We start from the raw sequence: 25,274 nt of genomic DNA, 5'->3' as shown, positions 1-25,274 counted from the left end.
TCAGTTCTCATAACATAGGAGTTAAGAAAAAGTAAGCAATAAAAATGTCACTGACTATATACATTCACATGTGAGACAAACATAGACAATGCAAATAAAAGCTGTGAAGGCTACCCACTTTCAAAACAAAACATTGACGCACTTTAATGTTTTTGCTGTATTCCTTCTGCTGAACCAGCTTCTTCGGATCTTTAAGAAATACTGCAATAGTATTGAGATCTAAGGGGAACATAGATCTATAATAACAGAGGTCTAAGATCTAGAACATAGATATAAGATCTATGTTCTCCTCCATATTTTAGATTTTGCTTCTTAGAAAGAACTTGAAGCAATTCTTACTGGTTTTTAAATTATCATTTTTTATATAAGCATTTTCTCTTGTTTCACACACATCTTTGCCAAAAATAAATAAATAAAGGCTTTGTTACTTTTTGTTTGACTTCCTTTACAATTAACTGGGTGCATTAGGGTAAGGTTTAGCTTTATTTTCTCCATAAACCGAAAGGGCAGACATATTTTTTCTCTGGACAACCCCACAGGGCCACCATCATTTGCTAAAGAACAGTTGCTATGTTTTTCTGTTCACGTGCACTCAATTAAAGGTGCCTTATATTAAAAATAGAACAGATGTTTTGTTACAAAACCAAGATTAGAAAAAGCTTACTACAGCCAATTTTACATAATCTCTCTTGCCATTTAGTTTCTACCATGCTTTGAGTCAAACTATCAGCATTGAACATCTGTTTGCTTTCCATCATTCAGCATTTCTGTTTGGTGCTTCACATCGTTTCTTTCTTTCTTTTTTTATTTCTATGAGAGTATCACTCTCTCCCCACAATTACAATTGCTCAAATAATTAAATGAGGACTACCCTGGTTTAGACAGTGACCTTTCATATGTTTTCTCATTCAAGTTTAATAAAAGTAGTTTTACAAGACCTTAAAGTTATGTGATTCCAATTGGCAATTTGTAGCAATATGTTAAATTTTGATCCACCAATCCCACTCTTGGGAATTTATTGCACAGACAAAAATGTATATATCAACTCTATATACTAAAGTAAGTATTAATAGTACCAGTTTTTTTTAATGACCACAATGTCCAGTAACAGGAAATTGGTTAAATAAGTTATGATACATTTGTATGACGTAATAATGAATCCAATGTCCATGAGCATGTTAAGCATCAAAGGAAATGTCTAAAACTATCTATATTATGACATAAACTTGGATGTATTTATTGACATGTACACCAAAGAACCAAAATTTTATTTCACAAAATGGTAGTCTTAGTGCTTTTTGTCTCTAGTTTTCCTCTCTTTTCTCTTTAAGTATAAATAGTATATATCTTATATGAGATACATATGTGTGTATATATCCATATGTATATAATTTGTACCAAGGTACTTATCATTTTACTTTTAAGAAAAATGAAACTTATGTTGCCACTTACATATGACCCAGAAATTCCAATTCTATGTATGTACCCAAAAGAATAAAAATCTATGATCACACAAATATTTGTACAAAAATTTATATAGCAACATTACTAACAATAGTCAAAAGGTGGAAACAATCTACATGTACACTTGATGAATTTTAAAATGTGGTAGTCATACAATGGTTATCAGCCATAAAAATAGTATGTTATATTGTTAGAAAGACACCTTTTTTTTTTACCTTTTATTATTTCTAACGTGAAGATATGCCTTAAAACTTATAACATCTTCCAAGTACTTTTAGCCATGTTGCAATTATAAAGATACAATAGGAGCATCTTAACCAATTTATTTTAAATAAATTTCCTTTCATTATAAGCACAAGTTAGATGTGACACGAAAACAGAAGTATTTAAGTCTAAAGAAGCTCTTTCAAGTGACATCAAATAACTTTGCATTTGACATTGAAAATGTTTTAAATTGAGTGAAATAGGCCAGTCACAGTGGTTCATGCCTATAACCCAGCACTTTGGGAAGCTGAGGTGGGAGGATTACTTGAGGTCAGGAGTTGGAGACTAGCCTGGGCAAAATAGTGAAATGTCATCTCTGGGGAGAAAATTATATACATATATGTATACACACACATATGTACAGTTTGTGAATTTAAAGTAATCTAAATTAATATCTCATTACGCTTTTCACAACCTGATTCTAAAGCTTATATAAAAGAACAAAAATGAAAAATTTCACAAAAGTTATAAAACTCTGTTCATGAAGGGGGTATGAGTGCTGTCAAATATTAAAGTGTACGTTGAAGCCAAACCAATTTGAGCATCAGATCACTGGCATAGAGCTGAGAGCACTGAAGTAGCCTCATTCATAGGAATGTTTTGTGTGGTCAACAGTGGTATACGTGATTGTGATGAAAATAGTGAATTCTTTAGTAAATAGTCTTGGATGAACTGAGTAGCCATTTGGGAAAAAAAGGAACTAGACTGCTATCTCACAGTTTTATATATATATATGGTATTGAAGTCTCCAGCTATTATGGTACTGGGGCCTATCTCTGCTATTAGCTCTAATAATATCATATATATATTTATATTCACATACATATATATCTGGGTGCTCCTGTGTTGGGTGGAGATAGATTTAGAATTTTTATCTTCCCTTTCTGAATTGACCCCTTTATCATTATACAGTGATCTTCTTTATCTCTTCTTATGGTTTTTGTCTTGAAATCTATTTTTTCTGATATAAGTGTAGTGACTCCTGCTCTTTCTAGTCAGAACTAGAAGGAGAGTGTCATGAAGAATTTCAAAGTATTGTGATGGAGACTGAAAGAAAATGTATGATTAATAAATAAGGGAAAGGGCTTGGCTCTAAGCCAAGAGACTTGGGTTTTATCAGATGAGTGATAGGGATATACAAAATAAAGTCTATAAGGAAACATTATTTGGAAAGATGCATACAGTCGCCTGGATGATCCAGAAGACAAAGTTTAGTTAGAACACTGTGGTGGGCTCAGCACCTTCTAGCTTGAAACCCTGTCTTTTATACTTCCCTGTATAACCTCTTCACAGAAACTGGAGTAAAATGCAAATAGATAAATAATTCTTGAGTGAGAAAATTGGATAAAGAGAGGTAGACTTAAATGATAGCCAATGAAAAAGAACAATTTTATACTGGGAAATCAGTTGAATTTGGCCAAAGCGTGGATTAGGGTTAGGAAGTTTGGAGAAGTCACATAAGGCTATGGTGTTTGAAGCTTTGAAACTGGAAATCAGAAAAAGCATGAGCAACTGAAGAAATGAGTGAAATGGCTGGGTGAATAGATAAAGATAATGCTACTTGCTATAATGAAAACTCCCAGATCTCAAAAATGTAACAATAAAAATTTAAGTGTCAACGAATGTTAAAAATATAACATCCACTAAAAAATGTATGGGGAAGGGACAGTTAGGAAATTTCCAGTTCCCATGAAACTATCCAGTGACTCAGACTGACAAGAGATTCTTGTATCTTCAACATGTGGCTACCAAGATCCTCCTCAGCCTCCAAGCAGCAGAGATTAAAAATTATGTGGGAGGTCTGATTGGCCAGGCATGTACCACTTTAACATTCTACTGTTTTATTTAACACCTGCAAAAGAGGCTGGCAAGAGGAGGCTAGCTGAGTGGCTGGGAGGAAAAGAAAATGGTGTGGTGAACAGCCCATTCTTCTTTGTCAGGTGAGCAAAAGAGGCCAGTAGATTTTTCCTATAAGAGATGCTAACAGGAGTTCTTCAGGCTGAAATGAAAGAACACCAGCATGAACTCAAGATACAAGAGGAAATAAAGAAGACTGGCAAAAGTAACTTTATGTCAGAGCCACTGTTATTGTACTTTTGGCTTGTACTTTTTTCCCTATATGATTTAAAGGGCAAGTGCATAAAACAATTGTTATGAATCTACGGTAATGAGTTCTCAATATATAACGACATAATATGTGACAATAACAATATAAAGGGGAGGAAAAAAGATGGATAGAAGCAGAATGTTTCTATACTATTGAAACTAAGTTGGTTATAAATTGGGTTACTGTTAAAGCTAGATAGTTACAAGTTTAAGACATTAAGTATAATTTCCCAGAAAACCACCAAGAAAATAACTTTAAAAAATACAGAAAGAAAAAAATGGCACACTATTAAAAAAATCAACAAAATAACAAAAAATGGTGGCAGAAATGGAGAAATTGAAGAGCAACAACAACAAAAGACTATGGAAAACAAAATTAAATGACAGAAGTAAGTCTTTTCTTATCAGTCATTATTTTCAATGTAACTGGATCAAACCCTACTACTCCTAAGACAGAAATTGGCAGAATTAACAAAAAAGATCCATCTACATACTGTTTACAAGAGAGTCATTTTAAATACAAAAACACAAAAAGTTAGAATAAAAACGATGAACAAATATGTTTCATGCAAATGGCATCCAAAAACAGAGCTGGGTGGCTATATTGCTATCATACAAAATAGATTTCAAGTCAAAAATTTTACAAGAGTGAAATAAAGACAGACAGACACACACACACACGCGCGCGCACACACATATATGTGATGGAGTCTTGCTCTGACACCCAGGCTGGAGTGCAGTGGTTCCGTCTTGGCTCACTGGAAACTCTGCCTTCCGGGTTCAAGAAATTTTTCTGCCTAGCCTCCCAAGTAGCTAGGACTACAGGTACATGCCACCATGCTCAGCTAATTTTTGTATTTTTAGTAGGGTTTCACCATATTGGTCAGGTTTTGAACTCCTAACCTTGTGATACACCCAAATCAGAGTCCCAAAGTGCTGGGATCATGAGCATGAGCCACCACACCTGGCCAAAGACATTATATATTGATAAAAGTTGCCCTACATCAAGAAAACATACAAATTATATACCCATCTAATGACAACACTCCCAAAACATGCAAAACAAAAATTAACGAAATTGAAGGCATAGTTTTACAATAATATCTGGAGACTTCATTACTCCATTTTCAATAGTGAATAGAATAACCAGACAGAAGATTAATAGACCAATTGAATCTAATACTTAACACAATAGACCAATTGTGTCTAATACTCAGAAAGCACTTCTTCACTCAACAGTAGCAGAGTATACAATTTTCTCAAATGTATACGAAACATTCTTTGAGTTAGATCCTATGTTAAGTCCACAAAACATCTTAATAAATTTAAAAAGATTGAAATCATAGTTTTCTTTCTGACTACTGTGCAATGTAACTACCATCAATAACAGAAGAAAAACTTTTGAAAAATTCACAAATATGTAGATTTTTTTTTAAAAAATCATGGTCTTAAACAACATTAGATCAGAAAAAAAAAATCACAATAGCAACAAGAAATAAATTAAGGTAGAAACAAACCATAAACTACCAAAGCCTACTCTAGAAGAAATAGGAAGTAAGAATAGAACTAAAAGAAACAAAGAGGTTTAATCAGTGACCAAAAACCTTCTAATGAAGAAAAACCCAAGATCAGAAGATTTCATTGGTGAATGGTGCCAAACAATTAAAGAAGAATTAACATCAGTCCTCAAACTTTTTCAAAAAGAGAGAGGAGGAAACACATCCTACCTCCTTCTGTGAATATAGCACTATCCTAATGCAGACAAAGACCCAACAAGAAAAGGAAAACTATAGACTACTATTCCTTATCAACATAGATGCAAAAGTCCTCAAAATAGTATCAGTAAACTGAATTCAGAATATTGAAAGCCTTGTACACTATGATGAATTGGGATTTTTCCCAATAAAAAAAGAAGGGTTCAACATATGAATCAGTCAGTTTAATAAACTACATAATAGAATAAAAGAAAAACCTACATGATCATCTCAATTGATACAAACTCTAACAATCTTTCATGATAAAAATAATCAATATGTGATATAGCTGGCCTAGAATTAGAACCAGTACAATGCCATTTTAAAATGGGAAAGCTGTTTCCATTCTCCTCACAATGACTACTAGCAATGGCTTCTGTAAACTACTAAGATTACCTTGCAAAATGCAAAGAGAGGACAAGCTGCATACTTTCTCTTATCTGTAACTGCCAGAATTGCTGGCCTTTGTTTACCAAAGTAAGCACCCCAGATAATTCCATCCTGGCGCCAAGAAAAATTATATGGACCCCACACCTGTCCAAATAATGTATAAACTAATGTTTACCTTGACCTCTGTAAACCACTTAAGTGGCAATCGGAATGACAAGAGTCCCCTGGCCTTGGAATATCTGGAGCCCCCTCACCCTCCTCTCAGCCTAGGAGGTGATTGACAGCTTTCATTCCCATCTCCGTTCCTCGCCCCCACTCCCAAGGTGGTTTTGTGGGTATAAAAAGGTCTTGTCACTCTTCTTTCTCAGCCATGGGTTGGAGAGACGTGAGTCCTCCGTGGTCGCCGGCAATAAACCCTGCAATTTGGTATACTTTTGTTCTGGTGTTGACTTTCTGTGCTAAGTTCAATGCAACATTTTGGAGGTTCCACCGAGATCTTATTTTTCATCACCAGACAAAAGCCATTTCAGAGTCTAGCCCGGGTGGCCACTCCCACCTCGGAAGCCTCTAGGGGAGGCGCCCCCTGAGCTGTCTCAGGGCCCCGGAGTGCCAATTTGGAGGAGCGCCCACCCGGCCGACATTCGCCCAAAATTCTTCAGGGTCCTAAAAGCCTCCGGAGGTAGGTTGGTTTGGAATCTGGGAACCGGTTCAAGGGAAAGGGCCTGTGTCGGGGGACTGACGAGTCACTGCGACTCTGACCTGGCAAACCTCACCGCGACGTCGCTTGAGGCTTCTGGTGGCTGTCATAGTGGGTGGCAGCCTTCTGGTAGCTGGTACAGTGGGTACCTGCGTCGAGTAGCTGGTATAGTAGATATCAGCTTTTGGTAGCTGGCATAGTGGGTGCCAGCCTTCTGGTAGCTGGTACAGTGGGTACCCGCATCGGGTAGCTGGTATAGTGGGTATATCAGCGTCGAGTGGCTGGCATAGTGGGTGGCAGCCTTCTGGTAGCTGGCATAGTGGGTGTCAGCATTCGATTGTTTTCCGTAGCCTCTGTGTGAGTGAGAGAGTATGTGAGTATCTATGTAGTCCCACAGCTGAAAGCCACAGGGCTTGAGTGGGCCTCCACCCGCGGTTCCACAGGAGCGTCATAAGGCATAACGGTGACTCACCTCAAAGCTGTCCTACTCGGACTTCCATCCTGAGGTGACCAGGCCCGGGGATTATACGGGTGCACCTTCAGTCAAGATGTTCCTGAAATACCCCTCCAGGGGCGTGGCAACTGAGTGGTCTCCTCTGGGAGGCTCCCACCCTTTGTTTGTCACTCTTGTATGTGGTCCTGTCTCATCTGTAAGTTTGCCAGTATTATTAGACTTCTGCTAGCAGTCATACACTGGATGCAGGGAACTTTCATTGATTATACCCCTGCAGAGATTATTCTCCTTCTTTCTCATCTTTTTTTTCTATCACTGAGGCCCCATTCTTTCTTTCTCTGCCATGTGGCAGATAGTCTTAACTTTAGTTGTTTTTATTTTTTCCTTGTTATGATCATTGTGGCCTGTAAATTCTCCCAGCCACCTCCACATGGAAGAGTATTTTTGCCTGTGCTGGGTCTGAGTCCATGTCGGGAAGGCAGTTGTGCCCCCAGCACCTTAGAAGTAGTTTCTTTGGGATTGTAGAAGACAAAGTCCTAGATCAGGGTCTACAAGAGCTCTTTGTCTGGTTGGGATGGAAAACTGGTAACTGCCTATTCTGCCAGAAAAGTGTCCAATGTTATAATAAGCAGTGCCCGGTAGTGTATCACAGGGAGGCCTTACTAAAACCTGCTTTAGAGAGGGCAAAATTTGAATTAGAGGCTTTCCAAAGTTGGCTATGCCACAGAAAAGGAAAGACATGGGTAGTAAGCAAGAGTCCTGAGAGAAAGGAAAAGAAAAGAAGAGAGAGGAGACAGAGACAAAGAAAAGAAAGCAAGAGAGAGGAAATAAGGAAAGAGAGAGAAAACAGAAGAGAGTGGAGAAGAAAGAGAAAAAAGGTGGGGAGACAAGAATTTAATGCTTTTCAGGGTCCCTGTGTAAAAGTGACAAAAAGCTGCAGGGGCAAAGAACTCGCAGCCGGCCCAGCAGCTTGGAGCTCAGTTTAAACTGACACCAAAAGTGGTTTTTTTCCCTTCTCTGCAGGCTGCCCGCCCCACCCGGCTTTCCGGCAGGCCACATTGTCTCAGAGTGTAGCATTTGCACCTAAAAACTGGCTTTAAGAACAGCTTTCTAACTCTTTCTAGTGCAAATTACTTATTAGCACAACAGTTAAGGTGGGGCGGGGGAGCCCCAAGCTGCAAGATTGTTAGTTCAAGTCCTCAATAAGGCCAGTCTTAAACTAGTAAAATCTCTCAGTGAAAAATTTACAACTGAAAGAAAATGGCCAAATGGGCTCGTCACAGTCCTGACCATACACCCGCCTCCGATGCAGGACGGAAAACTTTAAATTAGGGTTCTCTGGCCAGTATGGTGTTAAGCTAACCCCACAGAGGCTTCGCACCCTTTGTGAGTTAGAGTGGCCAGTCTTTGGGGTAGGCTGGCCAGATACAGGGACATACAACCCCAAGATAACCCAGGCTGTCTGGAACATAGTGTCAGGGTCCCCAGGCCACCCCGATCAATTTCCATACATTGATCAATGGCTGAGGCTGAACCAGCACCCCTCTCCTTGGCTTAAAAATGTATAAAGTGTGCTGGACTTCAGGTTATGCTAGCAGGCCAAAAAAAAAAAAAAAAGGGGGGGGGCCCTCAGCACTGGCTGTTCTTCCAGGTCCTGCTGAGGACCAAGAGTTGCCTCCACCATATTCTCAGCCCTCGGGGGTGGGGTCCCAACACCCCTTCCTGGATAGTACTAATGACCAGCCCTTGTCTCCTCTCCACACTCAAAGCAGGACCCTACATTCACCGGCAGTCCTCCTTCTTTGAGAGGCTCCCCAATCAGAAGAAAACAATTGGGGTCGCCCATTCTTTGTTCACTTCTTGTCAGGTGACTTATATAACTGGAAGGTGATAGAAATTAAGAGAAGGCCAAAACACTAAGTGCTGGCATGAGCTTTATTAAAAGCAAGGAAAAATCTGCTGGGCTGCACCCAAAATTGACACGCAGCACCTGTGGCATGGCAAAAGGAATTTTTTGGCCTGCAAGCTGGCACATACCTCCAGTATGAGGGGCTGTGCAAGAGGGGAGGGGCTGGGGAAGTGCTGAGTTTAATAGTTCCTGGGAGGGCTGGGGAACTGCTAAAATGGCAAGAGGGGGAGGGTTAGAAAACTACTGAGATAGAAAGTTCCCCGGGAAGGGGTCATGCTGGGAGGCTGGAGGATCTTGAAGCGGTAGCAAAGTTTTACAATAGAGTAAGTTCTGTCCGAAAGCTCAACATCCCCCGTTCTCTGAGAAGCCCCAGGCTTTGACAGGGCTCTTAAAATATGTACTGCAAACTTATCGCCCCATTTAGAATAACTGCCAACAATTATTACTGAGTTTGTTCACCACAGAGGAGAGGAGTAGAATTAGATGAGAAGCCCATAAAGAAATACGTAGGACGGGGGGAAGATCAGAAAATGCCAGGACCAAATTAAAATAGTATTTTTCATCTACCCGACCCCACATGGGGGCCCAACACCTTGAGGGGTCACCAGGCTCTGAACACTTTTCACCGGCAATTGTTAGAGGGGGTTAAGAGAGCGGCTCCATGGTAGGGACTGTAAAAAGCAGCGAGCCATAAATCTGGCTTTTGTTTCCCAGTCTCCCCCAGACATCAAAAGAAAGTTGCAAAATTAGAGGGGTTTCAGGGAATCAATTTAGCTCAGTTGTTAGAAATTGCCCAAAAAGTTTTTAACAATAGGAACACCTTAGAGGCCAAGCAAGATAAGGGAGTTACTAAAGCAGTGATAACAGCACTCCAGGAAACCTGAGTTAACTTCCGGGAACCAAAAATCCAGCAGAGAAGCTGCTGCACAGTTTTAAGAATTCCCCCACTTTGTTTGATGAGACACTGAGCCAAGACCTTGCTGATTTCCGAGCTGAGTTATAACTTACTCTTAGCCACAAAAACCCAGGAGGACTGTAAAGAGTCCACCCAGTCATTACTAAGGACCCTACAGACTTTAGAGTACCGGGTCTCAGCTAAAAAGGCACAACTCTGCCAGCCGAGAGTTACTTACTGGGACTCTATTTTAGAGAAAGGCAACCGGGCATTGGCTCCCAGCCGAATCCAAGCAGTGCTGCAAATACACACCCCCACCATGAAACGCCAGGTTCAAGAATTCCTTGGGGCACTAGGCTACTGCAGGCTATGAATTTTGGGATTTTCTAAGATAGCCAAGCCCCTGTATGCCTGCTCTAGAAGAAATCAGCCCTTAACATGGACAGAGGTAGAGCAACAGGCTTTTGACAAGTTCAAGACTGCCCTGACTGCAGCCCCAGCCTTAGCCCTGCCAGACAGCTCTAGACCTTTCCAGTTGTTTGTGCAAGAAAAACAGAGTTGCTAAGAAGGTGCCCACCCAAACTCTGGGACCCTAATCCCAGCCAGTCACCTATCTTTCAAAAGGACTTGATCCCGTAGCCTCTGGGCGGCCAGCTTGTCTGAGAGTGGTGGCGACCACAAGCCCTATTAATCAAAGAGGCAGACAAGCTGACTTTGAGGCAGGAGTTAAACTTAGTGGCTCCCACGTGGTAGAGTCGCTACTCCGTGGAGCCCCAGAAAATGGATGTCAAACGCCGCCACATTGCAACCTGACAGCGGGCCAGAGGAGCCAATTAGTGACTGCCAATAAACAATAGATGTCCTCCATGCTGCGCGACCGAATCTCACTGACGTCCCCCTGCAGAACCCGGAAGAGGTATTGTATACGGATGGAAGCGGCTTCATGGTCAGCAGAGTCAGGTATGCCGGGGCAGCTGTGGTCACCCTAGAGCAGGTTATCTGAGCTCAGGCTCTCCCACATGGGACCTCAGCCCAGAAGGCCGAACTCATAGCTCTAATAAAAGCCTTAGACTGGGCAGAGGGGAAAACTGTCAATATCTACATAAATAGTTGATATGCCTTTGCTACAGCCCAAGTACATGGGCCCATTTATAAAGAAAGAGGGCTGCTTACCTCAGAGGGAAAAATCATCAAAAACAAAGAAGAAATCCTAGCCCTGCTAGAAGCTCTATGGAAGCCCAAGGCAGTGGCATTAATACACTGCAAAGGACACCAGAAGGGAGATTCACCAGAGGCAAGGGGATATAGGGCAGCTGACCTGCAAGCCAGATAGGCAGCCTTGGGGCCAATAAAACCTCTGACTCTTCTTGTGACTCTGCCGGCCCCAAACCTGCCTCCTACCCCAACATACTCGCCTGAGGAAGAAAACTGTGCTTAAGAACAGGGGGGACGACAAGATTTCACAGGGTGGTGGATTCTACTGGACATAAGGATTGTGCTCCCCGAGGCTCTAGAGAAGACTCTAGTTAAGAACACACCAAGCCATTTACTTAAGGGAAACAAAACTCACTGAGTTGTTAAAGGCCAGATACTACACTCCACATTTACATAAAATTGTTAGGGAAACTACTATTCATTGTAATGTAAGCGACAGGGTAAATTTAGGAGACAGTAAAACTAGTCAAACAGAATAAGGCTTAGGGATACTAGCCCAGGAGAAGAGTGGAAGGTAAATTTTACTGAAATAAAGCCCCCAGCTTGAGTCTGTAAATGCCTCCTTATGTTTACAAACGCTTTTTCTGGATGGGTCGAGGCTCTTCCTACTAGGTCAGAAACCGCACTGGTAGTAACAAACAGACTGTTACAGGACCTGGTTCCTCGGTTCGGCTTGCCCTGACACTGGGATCAGATAATGGCCCTGCTTTTACGGCTCAGGTTTCACAGGGCCTAGCCAAGGCCCTGGGCATATCCTGGAAGCTACACTGTGCCTATCGCCCCCAGAGTTCAGGGCAGGTTGAAAAGATGAACCGGACCATAAAGGAAACTTTAACAAAATTTATCCTAGAGACCGGTGAAAACTGAGTCAACCTGCTTCCTTTTGTTCTCCTCCGTACCCGATGTACTCCCTATAAGAAAGGCTTTACTCCTTTTGAAATTATGTTTGGGAGGCCCCCTCCCTTACTCCCCAAACTTGCAGACACCATACATGCTGAAGTCCATAATCATACACTCCTTAAGGGACCCTACACCGTGATTCTGGTCACTGCCATGGCAGTCAAGGTGGACAGACTGACTGCCTGGATTCACTATTCACACGTCAAGACTGCACCCCCGGATGCAAGATGGGAAGTGGTTTCATCCTCAACGGACCCCCTAAAGCTAAGACTTTCGCGCCGTTCACAGTTGTCATCCTAATCTCTTTGATTCCTGTAACCACCCCCCTTAATGCCCACTTATTGTCAATAGGTCATCACGGAAGGCTCAATGGGACAATTTATTAGTACTGTACTTGGGGCTGGAACCACCCTTGTCAACCATACAGTACATTCCCAGAGATCCCATAACCTTCTCCCTAGACCTCTGCACTCTCTTAAATGAGAGCCTAGATACAAATACTCTAGGACAAATGAAGACAAAAAGATGGGGCAGGGAAAATGCGGTGAGGGTGAAGGAGATGGATGTGGGAACGTAGTGGCCGAAAAACGGCTTCAGACAATGAGGCTATATCTATGCCCAAGGTCCACACCAGATAAAAGGTGAAATTCTTATAGCACTCAATACAGACATTAGAAACAGGTCCCCATAATTGTACCCCTATTAGTGGGACTTAGAATACCAGGGTCCACCACTATAGGAATATCTGCCTTAGTCACTGGGGACCAAAATTTCCAAACTCTCTCACATCAAATAGATGCTGATATTGCCCATATGGAAAATTCCATTACCAGATTAGCTGAACAAGTAGACTCCTTGGCTGAAATGGTATTGCAAAATAGAAGGGGGTTAGACTTGTTGTTCTTGAAGGAAGGAGGGCTGTGTGTGGCTCTCGGTGAGCAATGTTGCTTCTATGCAAATAATTCTGGAATTATCTGAGACAGTCTTGCTATGGTTAGAAAAAAACTTAGAAATAAGGAAACACCTCAGAGAGGCCTCAGGAAATTAGTACCAAAAACTGTTCTCTTGGTCCCCTTAGCTGACATCCCTGCTCACTGGGTTAGCAAGACCCTTGATGTTAGTGATCCTTAGATTAACATTTACACCATGCCTTTTAAACATGCTCTGCAAATTTATCCAGGAAAAAAATAGATTTGGTAAAATTAATAGTTCTAAAACCCAACTATGGGCCTCTGTGTCAAAAAGAGGACACCTATTAAAGATTTAATTTATGTTATAAGAACAGGGGGGAATGTGATATAGCTGGCCTAGAATTACAACGAGTACAATGCCATTTTAAAATGGGAAAACTGTTTCCATTCTCCTCACAATGACTACTAGCCATGGCTTCTGTAAACTACTAAGATTACCTTGCAAAATGCAAAGAGAGGACAAGCTGCATACTTTCTCTTATCTGTAACTGCCAGAATTGCTGGCCTTTGCTTACGAAAGTAAGCACCCCCAAATAATTCCATCCTGGTGCCAAGAAAAATTATATGGACCCCACACCTGTCCAAATAATGTATAAACTAATGTTTACCTTGACCTCTGTAAACCACTTAAGTGGCAATCGGAATGACAAAAGTCCCCTGGCCTTGGAATATCTGGAGCCCCCTCACCCTCCTCTCAGCCTAGGAGGTGATTGACAGCTTTCATTCCCATCTCCATTCCTCGCCCCCACTCCCAAGGTGGTTTTGTGGGTATAAAAAGGTCTTGTCACTCTTCTTTCTCAGCCACGGGTTGGAGAGATGTGAGTCCTCCGTGGTCGCCGGCAATAAACCCTGCAATTTGGTATACTTTTGTTCTGGTGTTGACTTTCTGTGCTAAGTTCAATGCAACAAATATACTCGGAATATAAGGAAATTTTCTCAACATGCTGTGTCCGTATGAAAAACTCACAACTTTCATACTCAGTGGTGAAAGACTGAAAGCTTTTCCCCTAAGGTCAAGAACAAGACAAGGATGCCCACTTTCACTATTCTATTTAACATAATATTTAAAGTTGTAGTCAGAGAAAATATGCAGGAAAGAGAAATAAAAATATCCAGATTGGAAAAGAAGTCAATCTTATACGTCAAAAACTATAAAGAATACACACACACACAAAGCTGTCAAAACCAATAAATGAACTCATAAAATTTCAAGATATTAAATCATTGCACAACTGGTTTATTTGGATTCCTATATACAATCAATTGAAAGGAGATTAAGAGAACAATTGTGTTTACAGTAACATAAAAATAAAATACTTAGTAATAAATTTAACAAAGGAGTCACAAGACTTGTATACTGAAAACTATAAACCATTGTTGAAAGATATTAAAGAAGGCCTAAATAATTGGAAAAACCTGATTCATTAGTCAGAATCATATATCTGATTTTGTTCATATATCTGAAAAGGGGTCAATATCCTACAGCTTAATAATGTGAAGATGACAACATTACTCAAATAACTGGCAGATTTAATGCAATCCTTATCTAAATTCCAACAGCATCTTTCACAGAAATAAAGAAAACCATTTTAAAATTTATATAGAATTTCAAGGAACCCGGAATGGGTAAAACGATTTTGTAATAGAACAAATTTGGAGGTCTCAAATTTTTTTATTTCAAAACTCAATATAAAGCTATAATTTTGGAAGACAGTGTGGCTATTCCTCAAGGCCTTAGAAATAGAAATTCCATTTGACCCAGCAATCCCATTACTGGGTATATATCCAAAAGACTATAAATCGTTCTACTATAAGGACACATGTACACGAATGTTCATTGCAGCACTGTTTACAATAGCAAAGACCTGGAATCAACCCAAATGCCCATTGATGATAGACTGGATTGGAAAAATGTGGCACATATACACCATGGAATATTATGCAGCAATCAGAAATGATGAGTTTGTGTCGTTTGTAGGGACATGGATGAATCTGGAGAACATCATCCTCAGCAAACTGACACAAGAACAGAAAATGAAACACCGCATATTCTCACTCATAGGTGGGTGATGAAAAATGAGAACACATGGACACAGAAAGGGGAGTACTAAACACTGGGGTCTATTGGGGGGAAAAGGGGAGGGCCAGTGGGAGGGGGAGGTGGGGAGGGAAAGCCTGGGGAGAAATGCCAAATGTGGGTGAAGGGGAGAAGAAAAGCAAAGCACACTGCCATGTGTGTACCTACGCAACTGTCTTGCATGCTCTGCTCATGTACCCCAAAACCTATAATCCAATAAAAAAAAAAAAAGGATGATGTATTAAAAATTTTCACTATATAAAAATAAACTTTTGGTACTTTTGATGTAAAAAAAAAAAAAAAAAAAGCTATAATTTTAAAAAGCAATGGGATATTGGCTTAGGGATAGACCTATAAGCCAATGGAATAGAATTGAGGGCCCAGAAATAAACCCTCAAATCCATGGCCAATTGATTCATGACAATGATGCCAAGGTCCTACAGAACAGTCTTTTTAACAAATGGTGCCGAGACAACTGGATTTTTACATGCAAGAAAATAAAGTTGGACTCTTACCTTATACCATACACAGATATTAATTCAATATGGATCAGAGACCTTTATTTGAGAGCACACATTAGAAACTCAGAACACAACTGTGGCAAATCTTCATGGCCATGGATTTAGCAATATTTTTTAAATATGATATTAAAATCATGGGCAACAATAAAAGATAAATTTCATCAAATTAAAAAATTTTTGTCTATGGAAAGACACTATAAATATATTGAAGTACAATCTACAAAATGGGAGAAAATAATTGCATATCACATATCTGATAAGGGGTTAATATTCAAAACACATATGAACCCCTATAACACAACAAATACAAAAAATACATAAAAGGTTGCAAAGGGCAAATAACTTGATACAAACGACCAATGAGTGCATTGAAGGCTCCTCAAAATCATTAGTCATTAGGGCAATGAAAATTCAAACCACAATAAGTATCACTTCACACCAACTATCATGGCTCTAATCAAAAACATAGAAGTAACTAGTGTTGGTGAGGATATGGAGAACTTGGAACCTTTGTATACTGCTGGTAGGAATGCAAAATAGTGTGGCCAATGTGGAAGACAATTTGCCAGTTTCTAAAACTGTTAAATATAGAATTACTACATAAGCCAATAATCCACTCCTTGATACATACCCAACAAAATTATTAACAAGGACTCAAGTGGTTACTTGCATGCCAGTGTTCCTAATGGCATTATTCACAATAGCCGAAAGTAAAAATATCACATGTCCATCAACAGGTAAATCAATAAGCAAAATGTACTATATACGGAGTATTATTCGGCCATCAAAAAAATTAAGTTCTGACATATGTAACAATACGGATGAACCCTGAAAACATGCCAATGATATTTTGGTTTTGTAATTAAACAACAGATTTCTTCCTCTCTCCCCAAAAAAGTCCCCTTTCAGTTTCTAAAAACTTCCTCCTTCCTACCCCTATACATCCACCCAGAGGAACTTTTATCTGTTCCCACCCAAGAAGATTAGAAGCCTTTGTCTTTTAATTTGAGGCCCGGTAGGGAAATTAGAGGTCCACTGTCAAGAAAGAGAGGTGTCCCAGAGCCCTGTTCCATCTGAGCCTCCCACACCCCATGACTCACTTTACCCCTTAACACCCTTCCCTTCCAGTTTACCATCTGGAAAAAAGAATAAACTTATTTCTCTTATTCACCAATAATTTATATAACCCAGAGATTACAAACAAGGGTGTCCTTAGCAACCTGATCTCATTCTCTTCAAATACCAATTGCTCTCCAGGAAAGGGACTGTCTTTCCAGACAACATCAATCCACTTGGAAATCTCACTTAAAACAGAAAATGTAAGGTCTTCAAAGGTTTGCCAGTGGGCAAAACATCTGCAGGAATGCATGGGGCTGAAGGTCAAAGGCAAAGAAAACAAGGCATAAGTTATTGTGCCCTCATTTCATTTGTCCTTGTACGCCCATGGTCAGTGATTAGTAAGGTCACCTGGCAGTGACAAACATCTACTTTTGACAATTTTTCTTTTTCTTTTTTTTTTAGAGATAGAGTCTTGTTCTGTAGCCCATGCAGAAGTGCACTGGCACAATCTCAGCTCACTGCAATCTCCATCTCATGGGTTCAAGAGATTCTTCTGCTTCAGCCTCCTGAGTAGCTGGGATTACAGACACCCATCACCATGCCTGGCTAATTTGTGTGTTTTTAGTACAGGCAAGGTTTCACCATTTTTCCAAACTGGTCTCAAACTCTCACAGGAGAAATGCCATGTGATCTGCCCACCTCAACCTCCCAAAGTCCTGGGATTACAGACGTGAGCCACCTCACCTGGCCAGGTCAATTTTCTCCAATGGAAGTAACAAAACAGGTATAATCCAAAAATCACAGATACATCAAAAATTTTAAAACAGTGTTGGAGGCCGGGGCAGTGGCTTATGTGTATAATCCCAAAACCGTGGGAGGCCAAGGCAGGAGGATCACTCAAGACCAAGAGTTTGAGACCATCCTGACCAACACAGTGAGACCTCTTATCTATAAAACATTTTTTAATGATACTGGAAAATGCTAAGTTGGGTCATGACACTTTCAATGCATCATTGCCTAGCCTTCTGGGTTTTGCTCTAAACCTTGTGACATGGTAAAGTCATGTGTCCAAGCTCAGGGACTTCCTGTTCTACACAGATGATGCTCCCTGGAGCACCCTGCTCCAATCCCCCTCCCTTCAACTTGTCCCAGTGTATCATTTTCAGCCCAGACCAGGACAAGCTCCGCTCATGTGTCAGCACTGCCCAGGCCAGCAGCCTAGAAAAAGATCCCCATCAACCCCCGCAAAGGGCAGGGTGACTCAGTTCACCCATGTGGTTCAGGCCAGCTGCATGCCTTGCACTCTCTACAGACCTGGGCCAGTGTACAAACTCCACAACCAGGGCCCCGTGCTCAGAAGGGTCTCTAAGACTTGCTTGAAGGCTCTGCTGCTTGAATCATTTTTCTTTTTTTTGAGACATAGTCTTGCACTGTCACCCAGGCTAGAGTGCAATGGTGTAATCTTGGCTCACTCCAACCTTCTCCTCTCAGGTTCAAGCAATTCTCCTGCCTCAGCCTCCAAAGTAGCTAAAATTATAGGCGCCCACCACCATGCCCAGCTAAATTTTGTTATCTTTAGTAGAAACAGGGTTTCACCATGTTGGCCAGGCTGGCCTCGAACTCCTGACCTCGTGATCTGCCTGCCTCAACTTCTCAAAGTGCTGGGATTACAGGCGTGAGCCACTGCGCCCAGCCCACTTTCATCTTAATTTCTGAAAATTATAGATTTTCATTTTGTACTGATCCCTGCAAATTAAGTAGCAGTTCCTACTTCAGAGTCATCTTGGATGGCTGGAGCAGGCCAAGATTTAAAGTAAGGGGCTGGCCAGGCACAGAGCCCTTCCAACAGGGAGACCTTTCCCTTGCTCTAAAGTAACCCTCTCAGAGCCCTTTCCTAATGGAGTCTGAAACAGCCTGGTGACCTGCCCTCAACTGTTTTAATCACTGGCTGTCCCCCTCTTCAAGAGCAAGTGCATTTCACATAAGTGCATAATTAATACTAACATTAATACTAACAAAAGGGGCTGTGCCCATGGGATGGGGTCCTGTCAAGGGCATTCTGTGTTTGGGGTCCCTGGGAAGCAGAGGACCCAGATCTGTCCTTAGAATATAACAATAGATCACTCTTCAGTGCCCTATCCTGAGCAGGACAAGACCTAGCAACCCTTTCAGTCAATGCTGAAATGTCTCCCAGGCATGAGCAATGGTGGCATTTACAGGATGGTTGGCAGCCCTTGGCAGTGGGCCAGCTGTGCCTCAGTGGCTCTGGCGGTTCAAACCCACAGCCTAGCCAACTCAACCTGGACTCCAACCAGCCTGGCTAACTGGGAACAGCCATTCCCAGATGCACTCAGGCATCTGAAAGACCCTTCCTTTCCCACAAAGCCTCTTGCAGGGTTTCAGAAAGGAAATGGAAACAGTAAGGGGAAACCCCAAACCCATATAACTCTATAGCATTACCTCTTGGTCCATGGGGGTAGGAGCCTGTCCTAAGGCTCCCAAGTCAGAGAGGCCCAGTCGGTTCCAGTCCTGGTTTTGCTACCCAGTCTCAGTCCCTGGCTTCATCTCTTGGGGAGGCTGATATGATGTTGTTTGTGAGATGGAGCAAATGGCATTGCTCCTACCCCCAGCAGAGTCTCACTCTGTGGCCCAAGCTGGAGTGCAGCGTCATGATCTTGGCTCACTGCAACCTCTGACTCCTGGGTTCAAGCAATTCTCCTGCTTCAGGAGGAGAAGTAGCTGGGACCACAGGCACGTACCACCACGCCTCGCTAATTTTTCTATTTTTAGTAGTGACAGGGTTTTGCCATGTTGGGCAGGCTGGTCAGGAACTCCTGGCTTCAGCATATCTGCCCACCTTGGCCACCCAAAGTGTTGGGATAACAGATGTGAGCCACCCCACCCGGCTTGACTCACTTTCTAAAATGAGCAGTACTTGCTAAAGGAAAGGGTCTAGCTCAGCCTTCTCCCAAGCTCACAGGACATGGAATGAGGTGCTGACAGACCCTTTGGAGAAACTCGTTTCCCTGTCCTCTGTGACCAGGAGAAAAGGAGGCTTAGTGGTCTGGTATTTCTGGGTGTACAGCCTCTTTGTTTCTTCCTTTTCTTTCTTGTCCATATCACATATCAGGTCTCTTGGATCAGGGACAGAACTAGATTGTAGTGGGTGGCTGCTCACTACACTTTAGGGCCAGGTAACTGGTTTACTGAGTTCCAGGAGCCTCCCCCATGCCAGATTGAGGTGATTTAGGTGACAGAATTTAGAGCAGATTTTGGACTCCTGAGTTGATGTTATAATGGGATGAGGCCTTGGGGCAGGGTGGATGTATTTTGTATTTAGAATGAACACATATCTTCAGGGTCTAGAGAGATGACTAGATAGGCAGACTGTCCCTCCCCACACAATGATATCCATGTCCTAATCCCAAGAACCTCTGAATTTGTCACCTTATGTAGCAAAAGGGACTTTGCAGGTGGGATTAGTAAGGGGTTTGAGACAGGGAAATTGGCCTGGATACCCAGGTAAGCCCAATCTAACCATACACATTCTTAAAAGCACAGTACTGTCTCTGGCTTAAACAGGAATGATAAGGAGAAATGGGAGGTCCAAGAAGTCAACACACCACACAGAGAGCAACCATGAGTCTCATTCACCTCATGTTTACCCAGAGCCTGAAACCCAGCAGGTGTTTGGCCACAGAAAGGCCAACAAAGTGAACTTTTGTGGTTTCTTTTTGTTTTTGAGATAAAGTTTTGCTCTTGTTGCCCAAGCTGTAGTGCAATGGTGCAGTCTTGGCTCACTGCAACCTCTGCCTCCCGGATTCAGGCTATTCTCCTGTCTCAGCCTCTCGAGTAGCATGTGCCACCATGCCCGGGTAATTTTTTGTATTTTTCATAGAAATGGGGTTTCACCATGTTAGGCGGGTCTCGAACTCCTGACCTCAGCTGATCCACCTGCCTCAGCCTCCCAAAGTGCTGGGATTAAAGGTGTTAGCCACTAAGTGAACATTTAAGCACTGGATTCCAGCTAGCAGCCATGAATTATTTAACCTCTCTGACCCCCTGTCATCCCATTTCTGTGGATATCAGAAGTAAGGGCAGTGAAATAACCCACCCAATGTTATCCAATGAATGAACAGTGGGGCTGGCCCCACTAAAAGCCCTTCAGAACCCTTCTGGTTGACAAATCTGGCAGCCCCCACCCCCACCTCGGCCTGGCCAAAATGGGCAGAACTGGGTAAACAGGAGTGAAGCTTCTTATGGCTCCATTTTGTTTCTTTGCTTTATTCTGTGCCTTTGCTTTCTGGTGACTGGCTGTCATCTCATTTCCAGAGCACAGACCAGCAGAGGGTGCCAGTGCCCATGCAGAGAACTTCAGCTCCCAGAGCTGCCATAGGGGAAGAGCTGCCGTGGGGAAGGGACTGGTCCTGATCACCCACAACAAGTGTCCTTAATGATGAGGGGCACCTACTAATTCATAACCTGGCTCTGTGGCCGGAGAGAGCCCCTGGACAAAGGACTTCATCTCCATGGCTGCAGTTTTCACAGCTGTGAAAGGGGACAGGAAAAATGCACCTCCTAGAGGTACTGGGACAGTAAAGTGAAGCAATTTATGAGATGGCTTCTCACACAGTCCCTGGCACTTCATTCTTTGTTGAACTTCCATTCTATTTATTTATTTATTTGAGACAGAGCTTTGCTCTGTTGCACAGGCTGGAGTGCAGTGATGCAGTCTCAGCTCATTGCAACCTCCACCTCCTGGGTTCAAGTGATTCTTCAGCATCAGCCTCCTGAGTAGCTTGGATTACTGGCACACACCCCCCACACACACACCATGTCTGGCTAATTTTTGCATTTTTAGTAGAGACGCAGCATTGCCATGTTGGCCAGGCTGGTCTTGAACTCCTGACTCCAGGTGATCTGCCCGCCTAAGCCTCCCAAAGTGCTGGGGTTACAGGTGTGAGCCACTGAGCCCAGCTGCATTTGCATTCTTTCTCAAGAGTCAATCTCGAAGGCCTCTCACTTCAGATTGTGCCCAAACCACATGAATCATTTTTTTGGACTCAGCTGGCTATCTCCTTTTCCTCTATGCTTTTATGTCTTTACCAAGTCTTCCCTCTGTACTTAAAGAGCACTCCCCAACAGTCTAACCATCACCCTCAGGTTCACTATAAACTAAACAGGGGGCCCAATTCAAAAGGCCCTTCTAAGCAGGGCCTCCTTTCATTTGAAAACTGCTGCAGGCCACGTGTAAATTCAAGACACTGTCTTTGCTTATATATTTCCACTGTCTTCCAGCCTAAAATCCAGCCAGTCCTAACACTGACTGACTGCCCATGTAATGTAAGACCCCATGATGGGCAGGGATACTGAGATAAGTAAAACACGATCACACACCACTGGAAGCACCTCCAACAGAGACAGAGATAGCAACAGATGATTTCAGAACAGCATATGTGCCTGTCTATGAGACCCACTCTTAGGAGGAAAACATTAATTCAGTTCCCAAGAACCTTCCAGGTACTACCCTTCAAAGGAAGAGAGGTATCCACTTTACAGACTGACTTTCAAGGCCAAAGTCAAAAAGGAATCAACAGGACCAGGACCGAACCTTAGATTTGGCTGACATCACTATCTCCCTTTTCGCAAGGAGGCAGAGGCCCCTTGAAGACGTTCTTTTGCACAAGCTCCAAAGTATCTACTAAATGTAGGTCATTATGGCTGAAAGTGCATTTTCCCCTTGTCCTTGCAGCTGCTCTGTAAGTTTGGGCTGTATCCTGATGTTCATCTGCCCCAGCCCTAGCCAACTGCTGGCCAACAGATCACATGGTTGTGACCCTTGAAATTGGAAGCCATTCTACACACAGTGTCTCTTCTAAGTGCTTTTTCTCATTGACCATTAAACCACAAACAGGCCAAATGACAAAGCACTCAGTTTCTTCACATGGTCATTTCTTCCCCCTCTCACTTCGCCTGATGCAGAAGAATTTGTCAGTCAAACTTGAGCATTACAAGAATATGCAACAGAAAGAATTAGAGAACTCAGTAATCCAAAAGCTGCTAAATGAGGGTTTTCTGCATTTTGGGGGGTAATGTAAAGGAGTTCCAAGAAAAGTGAAGTCACAGCCTCTGCAGCTTATTTTCAGATCTTAGAAAAGAGCCAGTGTCAAAGGGAAAGCGGCTCTGCCCCAGCACACGGACTCCATTGTCTGGCAGGGGGTGTTTGCTGATAAACCAGCTTGGATTTGGCACTAGAAACCAAAAACTTCTGACTTATATTTTCAGTTGGTGATATCAAGGAGGAAACACAAGCCAAAGCAGTGAAAGTTATTAACATTCAGAGAAACCACACAGCTCAGCTAACATGCTGGGGTGAAACCCTTCCATCACCAAGCCACCAGCAGTTTTGAGGTGACTGTCAGAAAAAACACAGTGGCCTCATTTTCCTACCCTACACCCCCACACATTCCTGAGATGTGTTATCACTCAGGCCACCATGTAGGCCCAACCAGCATTTTCCAATGGAAACTATTTACCAGAAGTTGCGGGAGGACAAACGGGGAAGGATATGGTACTCGTGGTTTTCGGCAGCTTGGGTCTACTTTCTGGCATACAAGCAGGTTTTGCCACAGTAGGGCAGACTTTAGGTTAAGATCTCGGTAGTCTACTACACATCTAGCTCAGGGGCTACTACCAGGTGCCCTATAATAATTTTGTGAATAAGGTTTGCCTTTTATTATTATTATTTTTGAGACAGAATCTGGCTTCACCTTCCAGACTGGGGTACAGTCGCACAATCTCGGCTCATTGAAACCTCCGCCTCCTGAGTTCAAGAAATTCTCATGCCTCAGCCTCCAGAGTAGCTGAGATTACAGATGTGTGCCACCATGCCTGGCAAACATTTTTCTATTTTTAGTAGAGATAGGGTCTCACTATGTTGCCCAAGTTGGTCTCAAACTCCTGGCCTCCAGTGATCAGTCCGCCTCGACCTCCCAAAGTGTTGGGATTACAGACATGAGCCACTGCACCCAGCCATCGTGACTAAATTTTAACCTAAGAATTCTGTAACAGAGATCTCATTGTCTGCACCAAAATTTAATTTCAATGTACTCAAAAGAAACTCATAGAGTGACCCAGCCAGGGAGAGTGCCTAAGGAGAAATAATGAGATGGAATGCGGAGTCCCGGATGAGACAGTAGAACAGGAAAGGGCATTAGGAATAACCCCAAGAAATATGAATGAAGTAGAGAATTAAGTTAATAAAAGCATCTCAATATTCCTTAATTTTAACAAATGCACCATACTAATGTAAGATGTTAATAATAGGGGAAGCTGGGTACAGGTACATGGAAACTCTTTGTATGATCTCTGCAATCTCTCTCTCTCTCTCTCTCTCTCTCTCTCTCTCTCTGTCTGTGTGTGTGTGTGTGTGTGTGTGTGTGTGTGTGTGTGTGTAGACAAGCAAGAATGTACTGATACTCCCAGCAATAATAATTATTTGGTGCCTACCAAGTGTCACATACCATGTAAAAATGATCTACACGTATATTCATTTATTCCTCATACTAGTGCTATGAGCTGGGCATAATCTGCATTTTACGATAAAGAAATTGAAGAACAGAGATGCTAGGTATCTTGATCATACTCACATGGCAAGGTTAGTGGCAGATAAAAAGCTCAAATTCAGGTTGACAGGACAGCTCAGCAACACTGCCTCAAATATCCCAAACTGTGAGAATAAAACTGTTCAAAACAAACTGCAGGAGGACCATGAAAACAAGGCACGCTTTCCAATCTGCCCCACATAAGAAAGAAAAGAGTTTAAAAGCAGAGCACATGCCAGGCACAGTGGCTTATGCCTGTAATCCCAGCACTTTGGGAGGCCGAGGCATTTGGATCACGAGGTCAAAACATTGACACTACCCTGGCCAACATGGTGAAACCCCATCTCTACTAAAAACACTTTTTTAAAAAATTAGCTGGGCATGGTGGCATGCACCTGTAGTCCCAGCTACTCAGGAGGTTGAGGCAGGAGAATCACTTGAACCTGGGAGGTGGAGGTTGCAGAGAGACAAGATCATGCCACTGCACTCCAGCCTGACAACAGAGTGAGATTCTGTCTCAAACAAACAAACAAACAAAAAGCATAGCATACCCAAGACACAACACTCAATGCTGGAGAGGATGTTCATAAGTCCACCAATATCACCATACATTCTGTGCAATCAAGACATTTACTTGGATGGGGGTGGGCTGGGCTCCTGTATGCAATTCCAGCACTTTGGGAAACCAACGCTGGTGAATTACCTGAGGTCAGGGGTCTGAGACCACCCTGGTCAACATGGCAAAACCCCATTTCTATCAAAAATACAAACCTAACCTGGTGTGGTGGCACACTCCTGTAATTTTAGCTACTCGAAAGGCTGAGCTGGAGAAATGCCTTAACCTGGGAGGGGGAGGTTGAAGTGAGCTGAAATTTTGCCACTGCACTCCAGCCTGAAAGACACCATAAAACTCCCTCTCAAAAAAAAAAAAAAAAAAGGAGGGCCATGTATTGTGACTCACACCTGTAATCTCAGTCAGTACTTTGGGAGGACT

General features: G+C 42.4%; 1 protein-coding gene across 28 annotated transcripts in view; it reads right to left on the bottom strand.

The window, feature by feature from the left end:
• The window catches only part of TEX9 (testis expressed 9), a 145,549-nt gene that overhangs the window by 101,171 nt on the left and 19,104 nt on the right, over positions 1 to 25,274 (bottom strand). The window lies entirely within an intron of this gene.

The sequence above is a fragment of the Callithrix jacchus genome, chromosome 8 (genome assembly GCF_049354715.1).
Source record: "Callithrix jacchus isolate 240 chromosome 8, calJac240_pri, whole genome shotgun sequence".
Lineage (NCBI taxonomy): Eukaryota > Metazoa > Chordata > Mammalia > Primates > Cebidae > Callithrix > Callithrix jacchus.
The sequence above is the reverse complement of the archived record's forward strand: the minus strand, read 5'-3'. Positions and strand labels throughout refer to the sequence as shown.